Source organism: Melospiza georgiana, chromosome 3, assembly GCF_028018845.1.
Source record: "Melospiza georgiana isolate bMelGeo1 chromosome 3, bMelGeo1.pri, whole genome shotgun sequence".
Taxonomy (NCBI): domain Eukaryota; kingdom Metazoa; phylum Chordata; class Aves; order Passeriformes; family Passerellidae; genus Melospiza; species Melospiza georgiana.
This window is the reverse complement of record NC_080432.1, coordinates 29,912,328-29,933,598: the sequence shown is the minus strand read 5'-3', so window position 1 is coordinate 29,933,598 and position 21,271 is coordinate 29,912,328.

The window sequence follows — 21,271 nt, the reverse complement described above, 5'->3', positions numbered from 1 at the left end:
CTTCCAATCGAATGTTCATGTGATTGGAAAAGTCAGGAGAGTGCAAAGGTACTGTTTTCTATCAGTTGGCAAGGTGCGCACACAATCCCAGTGTTGTACAGCTTGCTTCTTCACCTTCCCGAAGCTGCCGCTCTCGCCGGCTGCCGGAGCCCAAGAAGCGGCTTCTTCGCGCAAAGACGATTGTGCCGCTCACAGTGCTCTCCTTAGCGCGGCTTCTGCCGAAAGACGCCCGGCAGCGGCTCTTACCTCCGGAGAGCATCCTACCTTCGTCTTTTGCGTCTTTTGTAGTCTACATCTTAGCAAAAGGCTTTCCCACTATGTCTGGCTAGGAAAAACTGTGCCAGCACAGAAAACATCTCCCATCGTGTTCTAGAAGTTGCACGGATGTCTGCCAAGTGTTTGGCAGGAAGAAAAGAAAAGTTGTCCAAAACAGCTTCCAATCGAATGTTCATGTGATTGGAAAAGTCAGGAGAGTGCAAAGGTACTGTTTTCTATCAGTTGGCAAGGTGCGCACACAATCCCAGTGTTGTACAGCTTGCTTCTTCACCTCCCCGAAGCTGCCGCTCTCGCCGGCTGCCGGAGCCCAAGAAGCGGCTTCTTCGCGCAAAGACGATTGTGCCGCTCACAGTGCTCTCCTTAGCGCGGCTTCTGCCGAAAGACGCCCGGCAGCGGCTCTTACCTCCGGAGAGCATCCTACCTTCGTCTTTCGCGTCTTTTGTAGTCTACATCTTAGCAAAACGCTTTCCCACTATGTCTGGCTAGGAAAAACTGTGCCAGCACAGAAAACATCTCCCATCGTGTTCTAGAAGTTGCACGGATGTCTGCCAAGTGTTTGGCAGGAAGAAAAGAAAAGTTGTCCAAAACAGCTTCCAATCGAATGTTCATGTGATTGGAAAAGTCAGGAGAGTGCAAAGGTACTGTTTTCTATCAGTTGGCAAGGTGCGCACACAATCCCAGTGTTGTACAGCTTGCTTCTTCACCTTCCCGAAGCTGCCGCTCTCGCCGGCTGCCGGAGCCCAAGAAGCGGCTTCTTCGCGCAAAGACGATTGTGCCGCTCACAGTGCTCTCCTTAGCACGGCTTCTGCCGAAAGACGCCCGGCAGCGGCTCTTACCTCCGGAGAGCATCCTACCTTCGTCTTTCGCGTCTTTTGTAGTCTACATCTTAGCAAAACGCTTTCCCACTATGTCTGGCTAGGAAAAACTGTGCCAGCACAGAAAACATCTCCCATCGTGTTCTAGAAGTTGCACGGATGTCTGCCAAGTGTTTGGCAGGAAGAAAAGAAAAGTTGTCCAAAACAGCTTCCAATCGAATGTTCATGTGATTGGAAAAGTCAGGAGAGTGCAAAGGTACTGTTTTCTATCAGTTGGCAAGGTGCGCACACAATCCCAGTGTTGTACAGCTTGCTTCTTCACCTTCCCGAAGCTGCCGCTCTCGCCGGCTGCCGGAGCCCAAGAAGCGGCTTCTTCGCGCAAAGACGATTGTGCCGCTCACAGTGCTCTCCTTAGCGCGGCTTCTGCCGAAAGACGCCCGGCAGCGGCTCTTACCTCCGGAGAGCATCCTACCTTCGTCTTTCGCGTCTTTTGTAGTCTACATCTTAGCAAAACGCTTTCCCACTATGTCTGGCTAGGAAAAACTGTGCCAGCACAGAAAACATCTCCCATCGTGTTCTAGAAGTTGCACGGATGTCTGCCAAGTGTTTGGCAGGAAGAAAAGAAAAGTTGTCCAAAACAGCTTCCAATCGAATGTTCATGTGATTGGAAAAGTCAGGAGAGTGCAAAGGTACTGTTTTCTATCAGTTGGCAAGGTGCGCACACAATCCCAGTGTTGTACAGCTTGCTTCTTCACCTTCCCGAAGCTGCCGCTCTCGCCGGCTGCCGGAGCCCAAGAAGCGGCTTCTTCGCGCAAAGACGATTGTGCCGCTCACAGTGCTCTCCTTAGCGCGGCTTCTGCCGAAAGACGCCCGGCAGCGGCTCTTACCTCCGGAGAGCATCCTACCTTCGTCTTTAGCTCCTCTTCTCATCTACCTCTCGGCAAAAAGCTTTTCCACTATGTCTGGCTAGGAAAAACTGTGCCAGCACAGAAAACATCTCCCATCGTGTTCTAGAAGTTGCAGAGATGTCTGCCAAGTGTTTGGCAGGAAGAAAAGAAAAGTTGTCCAAAACAGCTTCCAATCGAATGTTCATGTGATTGGAAAAGTCAGGAGAGTGCAAAGGTACTGTTTTCTATCAGTTGGCAAGGTGCGCACACAATCCCAGTGTTGTACAGCTTGCTTCTTCACCTCCCCGAAGCTGCCGCTCTCGCCGGCTGCCGGAGCCCAAGAAGCGGCTTCTTCGCGCAAAGACGATTGTGCCGCTCACAGTGCTCTCCTTAGCGCGGCTTCTGCCGAAAGACGCCCGGCAGCGGCTCTTACCTCCGGAGAGCATCCTACCTTCGTCTTTCGCGTCTTTTGTAGTCTACATCTTAGCAAAACGCTTTCCCACTATGTCTGGCTAGGAAAAACTGTGCCAGCACAGAAAACATCTCCCATCGTGTTCTAGAAGTTGCACGGATGTCTGCCAAGTGTTTGGCAGGAAGAAAAGGAAAGTTGTCCAAAACAGCTTCCAATCGAATGTTCATGTGATTGGAAAAGTCAGGAGAGTGCAAAGGTACTGTTTTCTATCAGTTGGCAAGGTGCGCACACAATCCCAGTGTTGTACAGCTTGCTTCTTCACCTTCCCGAAGCTGCCGCTCTCGCCGGCTGCCGGAGCCCAAGAAGCGGCTTCTTCGCGCAAAGACGATTGTGCCGCTCACAGTGCTCTCCTTAGCGCGGCTTCTGCCGAAAGACGCCCGGCAGCGGCTCTTACCTCCGGAGAGCATCCTACCTTCGTCTTTCGCGTCTTTTGTAGTCTACATCTTAGCAAAACGCTTTCCCACTATGTCTGGCTAGGAAAAACTGTGCCAGCACAGAAAACATCTCCCATCGTGTTCTAGAAGTTGCACGGATGTCTGCCAAGTGTTTGGCAGGAAGAAAAGAAAAGTTGTCCAAAACAGCTTCCAATCGAATGTTCATGTGATTGGAAAAGTCAGGAGAGTGCAAAGGTACTGTTTTCTATCAGTTGGCAAGGTGCGCACACAATCCCAGTGTTGTACAGCTTGCTTCTTCACCTCCCCGAAGCTGCCGCTCTCGCCGGCTGCCGGAGCCCAAGAAGCGGCTTCTTCGCGCAAAGACGATTGTGCCGCTCACAGTGCTCTCCTTAGCGCGGCTTCTGCCGAAAGACGCCCGGCAGCGGCTCTTACCTCCGGAGAGCATCCTACCTTCGTCTTTAGCTCCTCTTCTCATCTACCTCTCGGCAAAAAGCTTTTCCACTATGTCTGGCTAGGAAAAACTGTGCCAGCACAGAAAACATCTCCCATCGTGTTCTAGAAGTTGCAGAGATGTCTGCCAAGTGTTTGGCAGGAAGAAAAGTTGTCCAAAACAGCTTCCAATCGAATGTTCATGTGATTGGAAAAGTCAGGAGAGTGCAAAGGTACTGTTTTCTATCAGTTGGCAAGGTGCGCACACAATCCCAGTGTTGTACAGCTTGCTTCTTCACCTTCCCGAAGCTGCCGCTCTCGCCGGCTGCCGGAGCCCAAGAAGCGGCTTCTTCGCGCAAAGACGATTGTGCCGCTCACAGTGCTCTCCTTAGCGCGGCTTCTGCCGAAAGACGCCCAGCAGCGGCTCTTACCTCCGGAGAGCATCCTGCCTTCGTCTTTCGCGTCTTTTGTAGTCTACATCTTAGCAAAACGCTTTCCCACTATGTCTGGCTAGGAAAAACTGTGCCAGCACAGAAAACATCTCCCATCGTGTTCTAGAAGTTGCACGGATGTCTGCCAAGTGTTTGGCAGGAAGAAAAGGAAAGTTGTCCAAAACAGCTTCCAATCGAATGTTCATGTGATTGGAAAAGTCAGGAGAGTGCAAAGGTACTGTTTTCTATCAGTTGGCAAGGTGCGCACACAATCCCAGTGTTGTACAGCTTGCTTCTTCACCTTCCCGAAGCTGCCGCTCTCGCCGGCTGCCGGAGCCCAAGAAGCGGCTTCTTCGCGCAAAGACGATTGTGCCGCTCACAGTGCTCTCCTTAGCGCGGCTTCTGCCGAAAGACGCCCGGCAGCGGCTCTTACCTCCGGAGAGCATCCTACCTTCGTCTTTCGCGTCTTTTGTAGTCTACATCTTAGCAAAACGCTTTCCCACTATGTCTGGCTAGGAAAAACTGTGCCAGCACAGAAAACATCTCCCATCGTGTTCTAGAAGTTGCAGAGATGTCTGCCAAGTGTTTGGCAGGAAGAAAAGAAAAGTTGTCCAAAACAGCTTCCAATCGAATGTTCATGTGATTGGAAAAGTCAGGAGAGTGCAAAGGTACTGTTTTCTATCAGTTGGCAAGGTGCGCACACAATCCCAGTGTTGTACAGCTTGCTTCTTCACCTCCCCGAAGCTGCCGCTCTCGCCGGCTGCCGGAGCCCAAGAAGCGGCTTCTTCGCGCAAAGACGATTGTGCCGCTCACAGTGCTCTCCTTAGCGCGGCTTCTGCCGAAAGACGCCCGGCAGCGGCTCTTACCTCCGGAGAGCATCCTACCTTCGTCTTTCGCGTCTTTTGTAGTCTACATCTTAGCAAAACGCTTTCCCACTATGTCTGGCTAGGAAAAACTGTGCCAGCACAGAAAACATCTCCCATCGTGTTCTAGAAGTTGCACGGATGTCTGCCAAGTGTTTGGCAGGAAGAAAAGAAAAGTTGTCCAAAACAGCTTCCAATCGAATGTTCATGTGATTGGAAAAGTCAGGAGAGTGCAAAGGTACTGTTTTCTATCAGTTGGCAAGGTGCGCACACAATCCCAGTGTTGTACAGCTTGCTTCTTCACCTTCCCGAAGCTGCCGCTCTCGCCGGCTGCCGGAGCCCAAGAAGCGGCTTCTTCGCGCAAAGACGATTGTGCCGCTCACAGTGCTCTCCTTAGCACGGCTTCTGCCGAAAGACGCCCGGCAGCGGCTCTTACCTCCGGAGAGCATCCTACCTTCGTCTTTCGCGTCTTTTGTAGTCTACATCTTAGCAAAACGCTTTCCCACTATGTCTGGCTAGGAAAAACTGTGCCAGCACAGAAAACATCTCCCATCGTGTTCTAGAAGTTGCACGGATGTCTGCCAAGTGTTTGGCAGGAAGAAAAGAAAAGTTGTCCAAAACAGCTTCCAATTGAATGTTCATGTGATTGGAAAAGTCAGGAGAGTGCAAAGGTACTGTTTACTATCAGTTGGCAAGGTGCGCACACAATCCCAGTGTTGTACAGCTTGCTTCTTCACCTTCCCGAAGCTGCCGCTCTCGCCGGCTGCCGGAGCCCCAGAAGCGGCTTCTTCGCGCAAAGACGATTGTGCCGCTCACAGTGCTCTCCTTAGCGCGGCTTCTGCCGAAAGACGCCCGGCAGCGGCTCTTACCTCCGGAGAGCATCCTACCTTCGTCTTTCGCGTCTTTTGTAGTCTACATCTTAGCAAAACGCTTTCCCACTATGTCTGGCTAGGAAAAACTGTGCCAGCACAGAAAACATCTCCCATCGTGTTCTAGAAGTTGCACGGATGTCTGCCAAGTGTTTGGCAGGAAGAAAAGAAAAGTTGTCCAAAACAGCTTCCAATCGAATGTTCATGTGATTGGAAAAGTCAGGAGAGTGCAAAGGTACTGTTTTCTATCAGTTGGCAAGGTGCGCACACAATCCCAGTGTTGTACAGCTTGCTTCTTCACCTTCCCGAAGCTGCCGCTCTCGCCGGCTGCCGGAGCCCAAGAAGCGGCTTCTTCGCGCAAAGACGATTGTGCCGCTCACAGTGCTCTCCTTAGCGCGGCTTCTGCCGAAAGACGCCCGGCAGCGGCTCTTACCTCCGGAGAGCATCCTACCTTCGTCTTTCGCGTCTTTTGTAGTCTACATCTTAGCAAAACGCTTTCCCACTATGTCTGGCTAGGAAAAACTGTGCCAGCACAGAAAACATCTCCCATCGTGTTCTAGAAGTTGCACGGATGTCTGCCAAGTGTTTGGCAGGAAGAAAAGAAAAGTTGTCCAAAACAGCTTCCAATCGAATGTTCATGTGATTGGAAAAGTCAGGAGAGTGCAAAGGTACTGTTTTCTATCAGTTGGCAAGGTGCGCACACAATCCCAGTGTTGTACAGCTTGCTTCTTCACCTTCCCGAAGCTGCCGCTCTCGCCGGCTGCCGGAGCCCAAGAAGCGGCTTCTTCGCGCAAAGACGATTGTGCCGCTCACAGTGCTCTCCTTAGCGCGGCTTCTGCCGAAAGACGCCCGGCAGCGGCTCTTACCTCCGGAGAGCATCCTACCTTCGTCTTTAGCTCCTCTTCTCATCTACCTCTCGGCAAAAAGCTTTTCCACTATGTCTGGCTAGGAAAAACTGTGCCAGCACAGAAAACATCTCCCATCGTGTTCTAGAAGTTGCACGGATGTCTGCCAAGTGTTTGGCAGGAAGAAAAGGAAAGTTGTCCAAAACAGCTTCCAATCGAATGTTCATGTGATTGGAAAAGTCAGGAGAGTGCAAAGGTACTGTTTTCTATCAGTTGGCAAGGTGCGCACACAATCCCAGTGTTGTACAGCTTGCTTCTTCACCTTCCCGAAGCTGCCGCTCTCGCCGGCTGCCGGAGCCCAAGAAGCGGCTTCTTCGCGCAAAGACGATTGTGCCGCTCACAGTGCTCTCCTTAGCGCGGCTTCTGCCGAAAGACGCCCGGCAGCGGCTCTTACCTCCGGAGAGCATCCTACCTTCGTCTTTTGCGTCTTTTGTAGTCTACATCTTAGCAAAAGGCTTTCCCACTATGTCTGGCTAGGAAAAACTGTGCCAGCACAGAAAACATCTCCCATCGTGTTCTAGAAGTTGCACGGATGTCTGCCAAGTGTTTGGCAGGAAGAAAAGAAAAGTTGTCCAAAACAGCTTCCAATCGAATGTTCATGTGATTGGAAAAGTCAGGAGAGTGCAAAGGTACTGTTTTCTATCAGTTGGCAAGGTGCGCACACAATCCCAGTGTTGTACAGCTTGCTTCTTCACCTCCCCGAAGCTGCCGCTCTCGCCGGCTGCCGGAGCCCAAGAAGCGGCTTCTTCGCGCAAAGACGATTGTGCCGCTCACAGTGCTCTCCTTAGCGCGGCTTCTGCCGAAAGACGCCCGGCAGCGGCTCTTACCTCCGGAGAGCATCCTACCTTCGTCTTTCGCGTCTTTTGTAGTCTACATCTTAGCAAAACGCTTTCCCACTATGTCTGGCTAGGAAAAACTGTGCCAGCACAGAAAACATCTCCCATCGTGTTCTAGAAGTTGCACGGATGTCTGCCAAGTGTTTGGCAGGAAGAAAAGAAAAGTTGTCCAAAACAGCTTCCAATCGAATGTTCATGTGATTGGAAAAGTCAGGAGAGTGCAAAGGTACTGTTTTCTATCAGTTGGCAAGGTGCGCACACAATCCCAGTGTTGTACAGCTTGCTTCTTCACCTTCCCGAAGCTGCCGCTCTCGCCGGCTGCCGGAGCCCAAGAAGCGGCTTCTTCGCGCAAAGACGATTGTGCCGCTCACAGTGCTCTCCTTAGCACGGCTTCTGCCGAAAGACGCCCGGCAGCGGCTCTTACCTCCGGAGAGCATCCTACCTTCGTCTTTCGCGTCTTTTGTAGTCTACATCTTAGCAAAACGCTTTCCCACTATGTCTGGCTAGGAAAAACTGTGCCAGCACAGAAAACATCTCCCATCGTGTTCTAGAAGTTGCACGGATGTCTGCCAAGTGTTTGGCAGGAAGAAAAGAAAAGTTGTCCAAAACAGCTTCCAATCGAATGTTCATGTGATTGGAAAAGTCAGGAGAGTGCAAAGGTACTGTTTTCTATCAGTTGGCAAGGTGCGCACACAATCCCAGTGTTGTACAGCTTGCTTCTTCACCTTCCCGAAGCTGCCGCTCTCGCCGGCTGCCGGAGCCCAAGAAGCGGCTTCTTCGCGCAAAGACGATTGTGCCGCTCACAGTGCTCTCCTTAGCGCGGCTTCTGCCGAAAGACGCCCGGCAGCGGCTCTTACCTCCGGAGAGCATCCTACCTTCGTCTTTCGCGTCTTTTGTAGTCTACATCTTAGCAAAACGCTTTCCCACTATGTCTGGCTAGGAAAAACTGTGCCAGCACAGAAAACATCTCCCATCGTGTTCTAGAAGTTGCACGGATGTCTGCCAAGTGTTTGGCAGGAAGAAAAGAAAAGTTGTCCAAAACAGCTTCCAATCGAATGTTCATGTGATTGGAAAAGTCAGGAGAGTGCAAAGGTACTGTTTTCTATCAGTTGGCAAGGTGCGCACACAATCCCAGTGTTGTACAGCTTGCTTCTTCACCTTCCCGAAGCTGCCGCTCTCGCCGGCTGCCGGAGCCCAAGAAGCGGCTTCTTCGCGCAAAGACGATTGTGCCGCTCACAGTGCTCTCCTTAGCGCGGCTTCTGCCGAAAGACGCCCGGCAGCGGCTCTTACCTCCGGAGAGCATCCTACCTTCGTCTTTAGCTCCTCTTCTCATCTACCTCTCGGCAAAAAGCTTTTCCACTATGTCTGGCTAGGAAAAACTGTGCCAGCACAGAAAACATCTCCCATCGTGTTCTAGAAGTTGCAGAGATGTCTGCCAAGTGTTTGGCAGGAAGAAAAGAAAAGTTGTCCAAAACAGCTTCCAATCGAATGTTCATGTGATTGGAAAAGTCAGGAGAGTGCAAAGGTACTGTTTTCTATCAGTTGGCAAGGTGCGCACACAATCCCAGTGTTGTACAGCTTGCTTCTTCACCTCCCCGAAGCTGCCGCTCTCGCCGGCTGCCGGAGCCCAAGAAGCGGCTTCTTCGCGCAAAGACGATTGTGCCGCTCACAGTGCTCTCCTTAGCGCGGCTTCTGCCGAAAGACGCCCGGCAGCGGCTCTTACCTCCGGAGAGCATCCTACCTTCGTCTTTCGCGTCTTTTGTAGTCTACATCTTAGCAAAACGCTTTCCCACTATGTCTGGCTAGGAAAAACTGTGCCAGCACAGAAAACATCTCCCATCGTGTTCTAGAAGTTGCACGGATGTCTGCCAAGTGTTTGGCAGGAAGAAAAGGAAAGTTGTCCAAAACAGCTTCCAATCGAATGTTCATGTGATTGGAAAAGTCAGGAGAGTGCAAAGGTACTGTTTTCTATCAGTTGGCAAGGTGCGCACACAATCCCAGTGTTGTACAGCTTGCTTCTTCACCTTCCCGAAGCTGCCGCTCTCGCCGGCTGCCGGAGCCCAAGAAGCGGCTTCTTCGCGCAAAGACGATTGTGCCGCTCACAGTGCTCTCCTTAGCGCGGCTTCTGCCGAAAGACGCCCGGCAGCGGCTCTTACCTCCGGAGAGCATCCTACCTTCGTCTTTCGCGTCTTTTGTAGTCTACATCTTAGCAAAACGCTTTCCCACTATGTCTGGCTAGGAAAAACTGTGCCAGCACAGAAAACATCTCCCATCGTGTTCTAGAAGTTGCACGGATGTCTGCCAAGTGTTTGGCAGGAAGAAAAGAAAAGTTGTCCAAAACAGCTTCCAATCGAATGTTCATGTGATTGGAAAAGTCAGGAGAGTGCAAAGGTACTGTTTTCTATCAGTTGGCAAGGTGCGCACACAATCCCAGTGTTGTACAGCTTGCTTCTTCACCTCCCCGAAGCTGCCGCTCTCGCCGGCTGCCGGAGCCCAAGAAGCGGCTTCTTCGCGCAAAGACGATTGTGCCGCTCACAGTGCTCTCCTTAGCGCGGCTTCTGCCGAAAGACGCCCGGCAGCGGCTCTTACCTCCGGAGAGCATCCTACCTTCGTCTTTAGCTCCTCTTCTCATCTACCTCTCGGCAAAAAGCTTTTCCACTATGTCTGGCTAGGAAAAACTGTGCCAGCACAGAAAACATCTCCCATCGTGTTCTAGAAGTTGCAGAGATGTCTGCCAAGTGTTTGGCAGGAAGAAAAGTTGTCCAAAACAGCTTCCAATCGAATGTTCATGTGATTGGAAAAGTCAGGAGAGTGCAAAGGTACTGTTTTCTATCAGTTGGCAAGGTGCGCACACAATCCCAGTGTTGTACAGCTTGCTTCTTCACCTTCCCGAAGCTGCCGCTCTCGCCGGCTGCCGGAGCCCAAGAAGCGGCTTCTTCGCGCAAAGACGATTGTGCCGCTCACAGTGCTCTCCTTAGCGCGGCTTCTGCCGAAAGACGCCCAGCAGCGGCTCTTACCTCCGGAGAGCATCCTGCCTTCGTCTTTCGCGTCTTTTGTAGTCTACATCTTAGCAAAACGCTTTCCCACTATGTCTGGCTAGGAAAAACTGTGCCAGCACAGAAAACATCTCCCATCGTGTTCTAGAAGTTGCACGGATGTCTGCCAAGTGTTTGGCAGGAAGAAAAGGAAAGTTGTCCAAAACAGCTTCCAATCGAATGTTCATGTGATTGGAAAAGTCAGGAGAGTGCAAAGGTACTGTTTTCTATCAGTTGGCAAGGTGCGCACACAATCCCAGTGTTGTACAGCTTGCTTCTTCACCTTCCCGAAGCTGCCGCTCTCGCCGGCTGCCGGAGCCCAAGAAGCGGCTTCTTCGCGCAAAGACGATTGTGCCGCTCACAGTGCTCTCCTTAGCGCGGCTTCTGCCGAAAGACGCCCGGCAGCGGCTCTTACCTCCGGAGAGCATCCTACCTTCGTCTTTCGCGTCTTTTGTAGTCTACATCTTAGCAAAACGCTTTCCCACTATGTCTGGCTAGGAAAAACTGTGCCAGCACAGAAAACATCTCCCATCGTGTTCTAGAAGTTGCAGAGATGTCTGCCAAGTGTTTGGCAGGAAGAAAAGAAAAGTTGTCCAAAACAGCTTCCAATCGAATGTTCATGTGATTGGAAAAGTCAGGAGAGTGCAAAGGTACTGTTTTCTATCAGTTGGCAAGGTGCGCACACAATCCCAGTGTTGTACAGCTTGCTTCTTCACCTCCCCGAAGCTGCCGCTCTCGCCGGCTGCCGGAGCCCAAGAAGCGGCTTCTTCGCGCAAAGACGATTGTGCCGCTCACAGTGCTCTCCTTAGCGCGGCTTCTGCCGAAAGACGCCCGGCAGCGGCTCTTACCTCCGGAGAGCATCCTACCTTCGTCTTTCGCGTCTTTTGTAGTCTACATCTTAGCAAAACGCTTTCCCACTATGTCTGGCTAGGAAAAACTGTGCCAGCACAGAAAACATCTCCCATCGTGTTCTAGAAGTTGCACGGATGTCTGCCAAGTGTTTGGCAGGAAGAAAAGAAAAGTTGTCCAAAACAGCTTCCAATCGAATGTTCATGTGATTGGAAAAGTCAGGAGAGTGCAAAGGTACTGTTTTCTATCAGTTGGCAAGGTGCGCACACAATCCCAGTGTTGTACAGCTTGCTTCTTCACCTTCCCGAAGCTGCCGCTCTCGCCGGCTGCCGGAGCCCAAGAAGCGGCTTCTTCGCGCAAAGACGATTGTGCCGCTCACAGTGCTCTCCTTAGCACGGCTTCTGCCGAAAGACGCCCGGCAGCGGCTCTTACCTCCGGAGAGCATCCTACCTTCGTCTTTCGCGTCTTTTGTAGTCTACATCTTAGCAAAACGCTTTCCCACTATGTCTGGCTAGGAAAAACTGTGCCAGCACAGAAAACATCTCCCATCGTGTTCTAGAAGTTGCACGGATGTCTGCCAAGTGTTTGGCAGGAAGAAAAGAAAAGTTGTCCAAAACAGCTTCCAATTGAATGTTCATGTGATTGGAAAAGTCAGGAGAGTGCAAAGGTACTGTTTACTATCAGTTGGCAAGGTGCGCACACAATCCCAGTGTTGTACAGCTTGCTTCTTCACCTTCCCGAAGCTGCCGCTCTCGCCGGCTGCCGGAGCCCAAGAAGCGGCTTCTTCGCGCAAAGACGATTGTGCCGCTCACAGTGCTCTCCTTAGCGCGGCTTCTGCCGAAAGACGCCCGGCAGCGGCTCTTACCTCCGGAGAGCATCCTACCTTCGTCTTTCGCGTCTTTTGTAGTCTACATCTTAGCAAAACGCTTTCCCACTATGTCTGGCTAGGAAAAACTGTGCCAGCACAGAAAACATCTCCCATCGTGTTCTAGAAGTTGCACGGATGTCTGCCAAGTGTTTGGCAGGAAGAAAAGAAAAGTTGTCCAAAACAGCTTCCAATCGAATGTTCATGTGATTGGAAAAGTCAGGAGAGTGCAAAGGTACTGTTTTCTATCAGTTGGCAAGGTGCGCACACAATCCCAGTGTTGTACAGCTTGCTTCTTCACCTTCCCGAAGCTGCCGCTCTCGCCGGCTGCCGGAGCCCAAGAAGCGGCTTCTTCGCGCAAAGACGATTGTGCCGCTCACAGTGCTCTCCTTAGCGCGGCTTCTGCCGAAAGACGCCCGGCAGCGGCTCTTACCTCCGGAGAGCATCCTACCTTCGTCTTTAGCTCCTCTTCTCATCTACCTCTCGGCAAAAAGCTTTTCCACTATGTCTGGCTAGGAAAAACTGTGCCAGCACAGAAAACATCTCCCATCGTGTTCTAGAAGTTGCAGAGATGTCTGCCAAGTGTTTGGCAGGAAGAAAAGAAAAGTTGTCCAAAACAGCTTCCAATCGAATGTTCATGTGATTGGAAAAGTCAGGAGAGTGCAAAGGTACTGTTTTCTATCAGTTGGCAAGGTGCGCACACAATCCCAGTGTTGTACAGCTTGCTTCTTCACCTCCCCGAAGCTGCCGCTCTCGCCGGCTGCCGGAGCCCAAGAAGCGGCTTCTTCGCGCAAAGACGATTGTGCCGCTCACAGTGCTCTCCTTAGCGCGGCTTCTGCCGAAAGACGCCCGGCAGCGGCTCTTACCTCCGGAGAGCATCCTACCTTCGTCTTTCGCGTCTTTTGTAGTCTACATCTTAGCAAAACGCTTTCCCACTATGTCTGGCTAGGAAAAACTGTGCCAGCACAGAAAACATCTCCCATCGTGTTCTAGAAGTTGCACGGATGTCTGCCAAGTGTTTGGCAGGAAGAAAAGGAAAGTTGTCCAAAACAGCTTCCAATCGAATGTTCATGTGATTGGAAAAGTCAGGAGAGTGCAAAGGTACTGTTTTCTATCAGTTGGCAAGGTGCGCACACAATCCCAGTGTTGTACAGCTTGCTTCTTCACCTTCCCGAAGCTGCCGCTCTCGCCGGCTGCCGGAGCCCAAGAAGCGGCTTCTTCGCGCAAAGACGATTGTGCCGCTCACAGTGCTCTCCTTAGCGCGGCTTCTGCCGAAAGACGCCCGGCAGCGGCTCTTACCTCCGGAGAGCATCCTACCTTCGTCTTTAGCTCCTCTTCTCATCTACCTCTCGGCAAAAAGCTTTTCCACTATGTCTGGCTAGGAAAAACTGTGCCAGCACAGAAAACATCTCCCATCGTGTTCTAGAAGTTGCACGGATGTCTGCCAAGTGTTTGGCAGGAAGAAAAGAAAAGTTGTCCAAAACAGCTTCCAATCGAATGTTCATGTGATTGGAAAAGTCAGGAGAGTGCAAAGGTACTGTTTTCTATCAGTTGGCAAGGTGCGCACACAATCCCAGTGTTGTACAGCTTGCTTCTTCACCTTCCCGAAGCTGCCGCTCTCGCCGGCTGCCGGAGCCCAAGAAGCGGCTTCTTCGCGCAAAGACGATTGTGCCGCTCACAGTGCTCTCCTTAGCGCGGCTTCTGCCGAAAGACGCCCGGCAGCGGCTCTTACCTCCGGAGAGCATCCTACCTTCGTCTTTTGCGTCTTTTGTAGTCTACATCTTAGCAAAAGGCTTTCCCACTATGTCTGGCTAGGAAAAACTGTGCCAGCACAGAAAACATCTCCCATCGTGTTCTAGAAGTTGCACGGATGTCTGCCAAGTGTTTGGCAGGAAGAAAAGAAAAGTTGTCCAAAACAGCTTCCAATCGAATGTTCATGTGATTGGAAAAGTCAGGAGAGTGCAAAGGTACTGTTTTCTATCAGTTGGCAAGGTGCGCACACAATCCCAGTGTTGTACAGCTTGCTTCTTCACCTCCCCGAAGCTGCCGCTCTCGCCGGCTGCCGGAGCCCAAGAAGCGGCTTCTTCGCGCAAAGACGATTGTGCCGCTCACAGTGCTCTCCTTAGCGCGGCTTCTGCCGAAAGACGCCCGGCAGCGGCTCTTACCTCCGGAGAGCATCCTACCTTCGTCTTTCGCGTCTTTTGTAGTCTACATCTTAGCAAAACGCTTTCCCACTATGTCTGGCTAGGAAAAACTGTGCCAGCACAGAAAACATCTCCCATCGTGTTCTAGAAGTTGCACGGATGTCTGCCAAGTGTTTGGCAGGAAGAAAAGAAAAGTTGTCCAAAACAGCTTCCAATCGAATGTTCATGTGATTGGAAAAGTCAGGAGAGTGCAAAGGTACTGTTTTCTATCAGTTGGCAAGGTGCGCACACAATCCCAGTGTTGTACAGCTTGCTTCTTCACCTTCCCGAAGCTGCCGCTCTCGCCGGCTGCCGGAGCCCAAGAAGCGGCTTCTTCGCGCAAAGATGATTGTGCCGCTCACAGTGCTCTCCTTAGCACGGCTTCTGCCGAAAGACGCCCGGCAGCGGCTCTTACCTCCGGAGAGCATCCTACCTTCGTCTTTCGCGTCTTTTGTAGTCTACATCTTAGCAAAACGCTTTCCCACTATGTCTGGCTAGGAAAAACTGTGCCAGCACAGAAAACATCTCCCATCGTGTTCTAGAAGTTGCACGGATGTCTGCCAAGTGTTTGGCAGGAAGAAAAGAAAAGTTGTCCAAAACAGCTTCCAATCGAATGTTCATGTGATTGGAAAAGTCAGGAGAGTGCAAAGGTACTGTTTTCTATCAGTTGGCAAGGTGCGCACACAATCCCAGTGTTGTACAGCTTGCTTCTTCACCTTCCCGAAGCTGCCGCTCTCGCCGGCTGCCGGAGCCCAAGAAGCGGCTTCTTCGCGCAAAGACGATTGTGCCGCTCACAGTGCTCTCCTTAGCGCGGCTTCTGCCGAAAGACGCCCGGCAGCGGCTCTTACCTCCGGAGAGCATCCTACCTTCGTCTTTCGCGTCTTTTGTAGTCTACATCTTAGCAAAACGCTTTCCCACTATGTCTGGCTAGGAAAAACTGTGCCAGCACAGAAAACATCTCCCATCGTGTTCTAGAAGTTGCACGGATGTCTGCCAAGTGTTTGGCAGGAAGAAAAGAAAAGTTGTCCAAAACAGCTTCCAATCGAATGTTCATGTGATTGGAAAAGTCAGGAGAGTGCAAAGGTACTGTTTTCTATCAGTTGGCAAGGTGCGCACACAATCCCAGTGTTGTACAGCTTGCTTCTTCACCTTCCCGAAGCTGCCGCTCTCGCCGGCTGCCGGAGCCCAAGAAGCGGCTTCTTCGCGCAAAGACGATTGTGCCGCTCACAGTGCTCTCCTTAGCGCGGCTTCTGCCGAAAGACGCCCGGCAGCGGCTCTTACCTCCGGAGAGCATCCTACCTTCGTCTTTAGCTCCTCTTCTCATCTACCTCTCGGCAAAAAGCTTTTCCACTATGTCTGGCTAGGAAAAACTGTGCCAGCACAGAAAACATCTCCCATCGTGTTCTAGAAGTTGCACGGATGTCTGCCAAGTGTTTGGCAGGAAGAAAAGGAAAGTTGTCCAAAACAGCTTCCAATCGAATGTTCATGTGATTGGAAAAGTCAGGAGAGTGCAAAGGTACTGTTTTCTATCAGTTGGCAAGGTGCGCACACAATCCCAGTGTTGTACAGCTTGCTTCTTCACCTTCCCGAAGCTGCCGCTCTCGCCGGCTGCCGGAGCCCAAGAAGCGGCTTCTTCGCGCAAAGACGATTGTGCCGCTCACAGTGCTCTCCTTAGCGCGGCTTCTGCCGAAAGACGCCCGGCAGCGGCTCTTACCTCCGGAGAGCATCCTACCTTCGTCTTTAGCTCCTCTTCTCATCTACCTCTCGGCAAAAAGCTTTTCCACTATGTCTGGCTAGGAAAAACTGTGCCAGCACAGAAAACATCTCCCATCGTGTTCTAGAAGTTGCACGGATGTCTGCCAAGTGTTTGGCAGGAAGAAAAGAAAAGTTGTCCAAAACAGCTTCCAATCGAATGTTCATGTGATTGGAAAAGTCAGGAGAGTGCAAAGGTACTGTTTTCTATCAGTTGGCAAGGTGCGCACACAATCCCAGTGTTGTACAGCTTGCTTCTTCACCTTCCCGAAGCTGCCGCTCTCGCCGGCTGCCGGAGCCCAAGAAGCGGCTTCTTCGCGCAAAGACGATTGTGCCGCTCACAGTGCTCTCCTTAGCGCGGCTTCTGCCGAAAGACGCCCGGCAGCGGCTCTTACCTCCGGAGAGCATCCTACCTTCGTCTTTCGCGTCTTTTGTAGTCTACATCTTAGCAAAACGCTTTCCCACTATGTCTGGCTAGGAAAAACTGTGCCAGCACAGAAAACATCTCCCATCGTGTTCTAGAAGTTGCACGGATGTCTGCCAAGTGTTTGGCAGGAAGAAAAGAAAAGTTGTCCAAAACAGCTTCCAATCGAATGTTCATGTGATTGGAAAAGTCAGGAGAGTGCAAAGGTACTGTTTTCTATCAGTTGGCAAGGTGCGCACACAATCCCAGTGTTGTACAGCTTGCTTCTTCACCTCCCCGAAGCTGCCGCTCTCGCCGGCTGCCGGAGCCCAAGAAGCGGCTTCTTCGCGCAAAGACGATTGTGCCGCTCACAGTGCTCTCCTTAGCGCGGCTTCTGCCGAAAGACGCCCGGCAGCGGCTCTTACCTCCGGAGAGCATCCTACCTTCGTCTTTAGCTCCTCTTCTCATCTACCTCTCGGCAAAAAGCTTTTCCACTATGTCTGGCTAGGAAAAACTGTGCCAGCACAGAAAACATCTCCCATCGTGTTCTAGAAGTTGCAGAGATGTCTGCCAAGTGTTTGGCAGGAAGAAAAGTTGTCCAAAACAGCTTCCAATCGAATGTTCATGTGATTGGAAAAGTCAGGAGAGTGCAAAGGTACTGTTTTCTATCAGTTGGCAAGGTGCGCACACAATCCCAGTGTTGTACAGCTTGCTTCTTCACCTTCCCGAAGCTGCCGCTCTCGCCGGCTGCCGGAGCCCAAGAAGCGGCTTCTTCGCGCAAAGACGATTGTGCCGCTCACAGTGCTCTCCTTAGCGCGGCTTCTGCCGAAAGACGCCCAGCAGCGGCTCTTACCTCCGGAGAGCATCCTACCTTCGTCTTTCGCGTCTTTTGTAGTCTACATCTTAGCAAAACGCTTTCCCACTATGTCTGGCTAGGAAAAACTGTGCCAGCACAGAAAACATCTCCCATCGTGTTCTAGAAGTTGCACGGATGTCTGCCAAGTGTTTGGCAGGAAGAAAAGGAAAGTTGTCCAAAACAGCTTCCAATCGAATGTTCATGTGATTGGAAAAGTCAGGAGAGTGCAAAGGTACTGTTTTCTATCAGTTGGCAAGGTGCGCACACAATCCCAGTGTTGTACAGCTTGCTTCTTCACCTTCCCGAAGCTGCCGCTCTCGCCGGCTGCCGGAGCCCAAGAAGCGGCTTCTTCGCGCAAAGACGATTGTGCCGCTCACAGTGCTCTCCTTAGCGCGGCTTCTGCCGAAAGACGCCCGGCAGCGGCTCTTACCTCCGGAGAGCATCCTACCTTCGTCTTTCGCGTCTTTTGTAGTCTACATCTTAGCAAAACGCTTTCCCACTATGTCTGGCTAGGAAAAACTGTGCCAGCACAGAAAACATCTCCCATCGTGTTCTAGAAGTTGCAGAGATGTCTGCCAAGTGTTTGGCAGGAAGAAAAGAAAAGTTGTCCAAAACAGCTTCCAATCGAATGTTCATGTGATTGGAAAAGTCAGGAGAGTGCAAAGGTACTGTTTTCTATCAGTTGGCAAGGTGCGCACACAATCCCAGTGTTGTACAGCTTGCTTCTTCACCTCCCCGAAGCTGCCGCTCTCGCCGGCTGCCGGAGCCCAAGAAGCGGCTTCTTCGCGCAAAGACGATTGTGCCGCTCACAGTGCTCTCCTTAGCGCGGCTTCTGCCGAAAGACGCCCGGCAGCGGCTCTTACCTCCGGAGAGCATCCTACCTTCGTCTTTCGCGTCTTTTGTAGTCTACATCTTAGCAAAACGCTTTCCCACTATGTCTGGCTAGGAAAAACTGTGCCAGCACAGAAAACATCTCCCATCGTGTTCTAGAAGTTGCACGGATGTCTGCCAAGTGTTTGGCAGGAAGAAAAGAAAAGTTGTCCAAAACAGCTTCCAATCGAATGTTCATGTGATTGGAAAAGTCAGGAGAGTGCAAAGGTACTGTTTTCTATCAGTTGGCAAGGTGCGCACACAATCCCAGTGTTGTACAGCTTGCTTCTTCACCTTCCCGAAGCTGCCGCTCTCGCCGGCTGCCGGAGCCCAAGAAGCGGCTTCTTCGCGCAAAGACGATTGTGCCGCTCACAGTGCTCTCCTTAGCACGGCTTCTGCCGAAAGACGCCCGGCAGCGGCTCTTACCTCCGGAGAGCATCCTACCTTCGTCTTTCGCGTCTTTTGTAGTCTACATCTTAGCAAAACGCTTTCCCACTATGTCTGGCTAGGAAAAACTGTGCCAGCACAGAAAACATCTCCCATCGTGTTCTAGAAGTTGCACGGATGTCTGCCAAGTGTTTGGCAGGAAGAAAAGAAAAGTTGTCCAAAACAGCTTCCAATCGAATGTTCATGTGATTGGAAAAGTCAGGAGAGTGCAAAGGTACTGTTTTCTATCAGTTGGCAAGGTGCGCACACAATCCCAGTGTTGTACAGCTTGCTTCTTCACCTCCCCGAAGCTGCCGCTCTCGCCGGCTGCCGGAGCCCAAGAAGCGGCTTCTTCGCGCAAAGACGATTGTGCCGCTCACAGTGCTCTCCTTAGCGCGGCTTCTGCCGAAAGACGCCCGGCAGCGGCTCTTACCTCCGGAGAGCATCCTACCTTCGTCTTTCGCGTCTTTTGTAGTCTACATCTTAGCAAAACGCTTTCCCACTATGTCTGGCTAGGAAAAACTGTGCCAGCACAGAAAACATCTCCCATCGTGTTCTAGAAGTTGCACGGATGTCTGCCAAGTGTTTGGCAGGAAGAAAAGAAAAGTTGTCCAAAACAGCTTCCAATCGAATGTTCATGTGATTGGAAAAGTCAGGAGAGTGCAAAGGTACTGTTTTCTATCAGTTGGCAAGGTGCGCACACAATCCCAGTGTTGTACAGCTTGCTTCTTCACCTTCCCGAAGCTGCCGCTCTCGCCGGCTGCCGGAGCCCAAGAAGCGGCTTCTTCGCGCAAAGATGATTGTGCCGCTCACAGTGCTCTCCTTAGCACGGCTTCTGCCGAAAGACGCCCGGCAGCGGCTCTTACCTCCGGAGAGCATCCTACCTTCGTCTTTCGCGTCTTTTGTAGTCTACATCTTAGCAAAACGCTTTCCCACTATGTCTGGCTAGGAAAAACTGTGCCAGCACAGAAAACATCTCCCATCGTGTTCTAGAAGTTGCACGGATGTCTGCCAAGTGTTTGGCAGGAAGAAAAGAAAAGTTGTCCAAAACAGCTTCCAATCGAATGTTCATGTGATTGGAAAAGTCAGGAGAGTGCAAAGGTACTGTTTTCTATCAGTTGGCAAGGTGCGCACACAATCCCAGTGTTGTACAGCTTGCTTCTTCACCTTCCCGAAGCTGCCGCTCTCGCCGGCTGCCGGAGCCCAAGAAGCGGCTTCTTCGCGCAAAGACGATTGTGCCGCTCACAGTGCTCTCCTTAGCGCGGCTTCTGCCGAAAGACGCCCGGCAGCGGCTCTTACCTCCGGAGAGCATCCTACCTTCGTCTTTCGCGTCTTTTGTAGTCTACATCTTAGCAAAACGCTTTCCCACTATGTCTGGCTAGGAAAAACTGTGCCAGCACAGAAAACATCTCCCATCGTGTTCTAGAAGTTGCACGGATGTCTGCCAAGTGTTTGGCAGGAAGAAAAGAAAAGTTGTCCAAAACAGCTTCCAATCGAATGTTCATGTGATTGGAAAAGTCAGGAGAGTGCAAAGGTACTGTTTTCTATCAGTTGGCAAGGTGCGCACACAATCCCAGTGTTGTACAGCTTGCTTCTTCACCTTCCCGAAGCTGCCGCTCTCGCCGGCTGCCGGAGCCCAAGAAGCGGCTTCTTCGCGCAAAGACGATTGTGCCGCTCACAGTGCTCTCCTTAGCGCGGCTTCTGCCGAAAGACGCCCGGCAGCGGCTCTTACCTCCGGAGAGCATCCTACCTTCGTCTTTAGCTCCTCTTCTCATCTACCTCTCGGCAAAAAGCTTTTCCACTATGTCTGGCTAGGAAAAACTGTGCCAGCACAGAAAACATCTCCCATCGTGTTCTAGAAGTTGCACGGATGTCTGCCAAGTGTTTGGCAGGAAGAAAAGGAAAGTTGTCCAAAACAGCTTCCAATCGAATGTTCATGTGATTGGAAAAGTCAGGAGAGTGCAAAGGTACTGTTTTCTATCAGTTGGCAAGGTGCGCACACAATCCCAGTGTTGTACAGCTTGCTTCTTCACCTTCCCGAAGCTGCCGCTCTCGCCGGCTGCCGGAGCCCAAGAAGCGGCTTCTTCGCGCAAAGACGATTGTGCCGCTCACAGTGCTCTCCTTAGCGCGGCTTCTGCCGAAAGACGCCCGGCAGCGGCTCTTACCTCCGGAGAGCATCCTACCTTCGTCTTTAGCTCCTCTTCTCATCTACCTCTCGGCAAAAAGCTTTTCCACTATGTCTGGCTAGGAAAAACTGTGCCAGCACAGAAAACATCTCCCATCGTGTTCTAGAAGTTGCACGGATGTCTGCCAAGTGTTTGGCAGGAAGAAAAGAAAAGTTGTCCAAAACAGCTTCCAATCGAATGTTCATGTGATTGGAAAAGTCAGGAGAGTGCAAAGGTACTGTTTTCTATCAGTTGGCAAGGTGCGCACACAATCCCAGTGTTGTACAGCTTGCTTCTTCACCTTCCCGAAGCTGCCGCTCTCGCCGGCTGCCGGAGCCCAAGAAGCGGCTTCTTCGCGCAAAGACGATTGTGCCGCTCACAGTGCTCTCCTTAGCGCGGCTTCTGCCGAAAGACGCCCGGCAGCGGCTCTTACCTCCGGAGAGCATCCTACCTTCGTCTTTCGCGTCTTTTGTAGTCTACATCTTAGCAAAACGCTTTCCCACTATGTCTGGCTAGGAAAAACTGTGCCAGCACAGAAAACATCTCCCATCGTGTTCTAGAAGTTGCACGGATGTCTGCCAAGTGTTTGGCAGGAAGAAAAGAAAAGTTGTCCAAAACAGCTTCCAATCGAATGTTCATGTGATTGGAAAAGTCAGGAGAGTGCAAAGGTACTGTTTTCTATCAGTTGG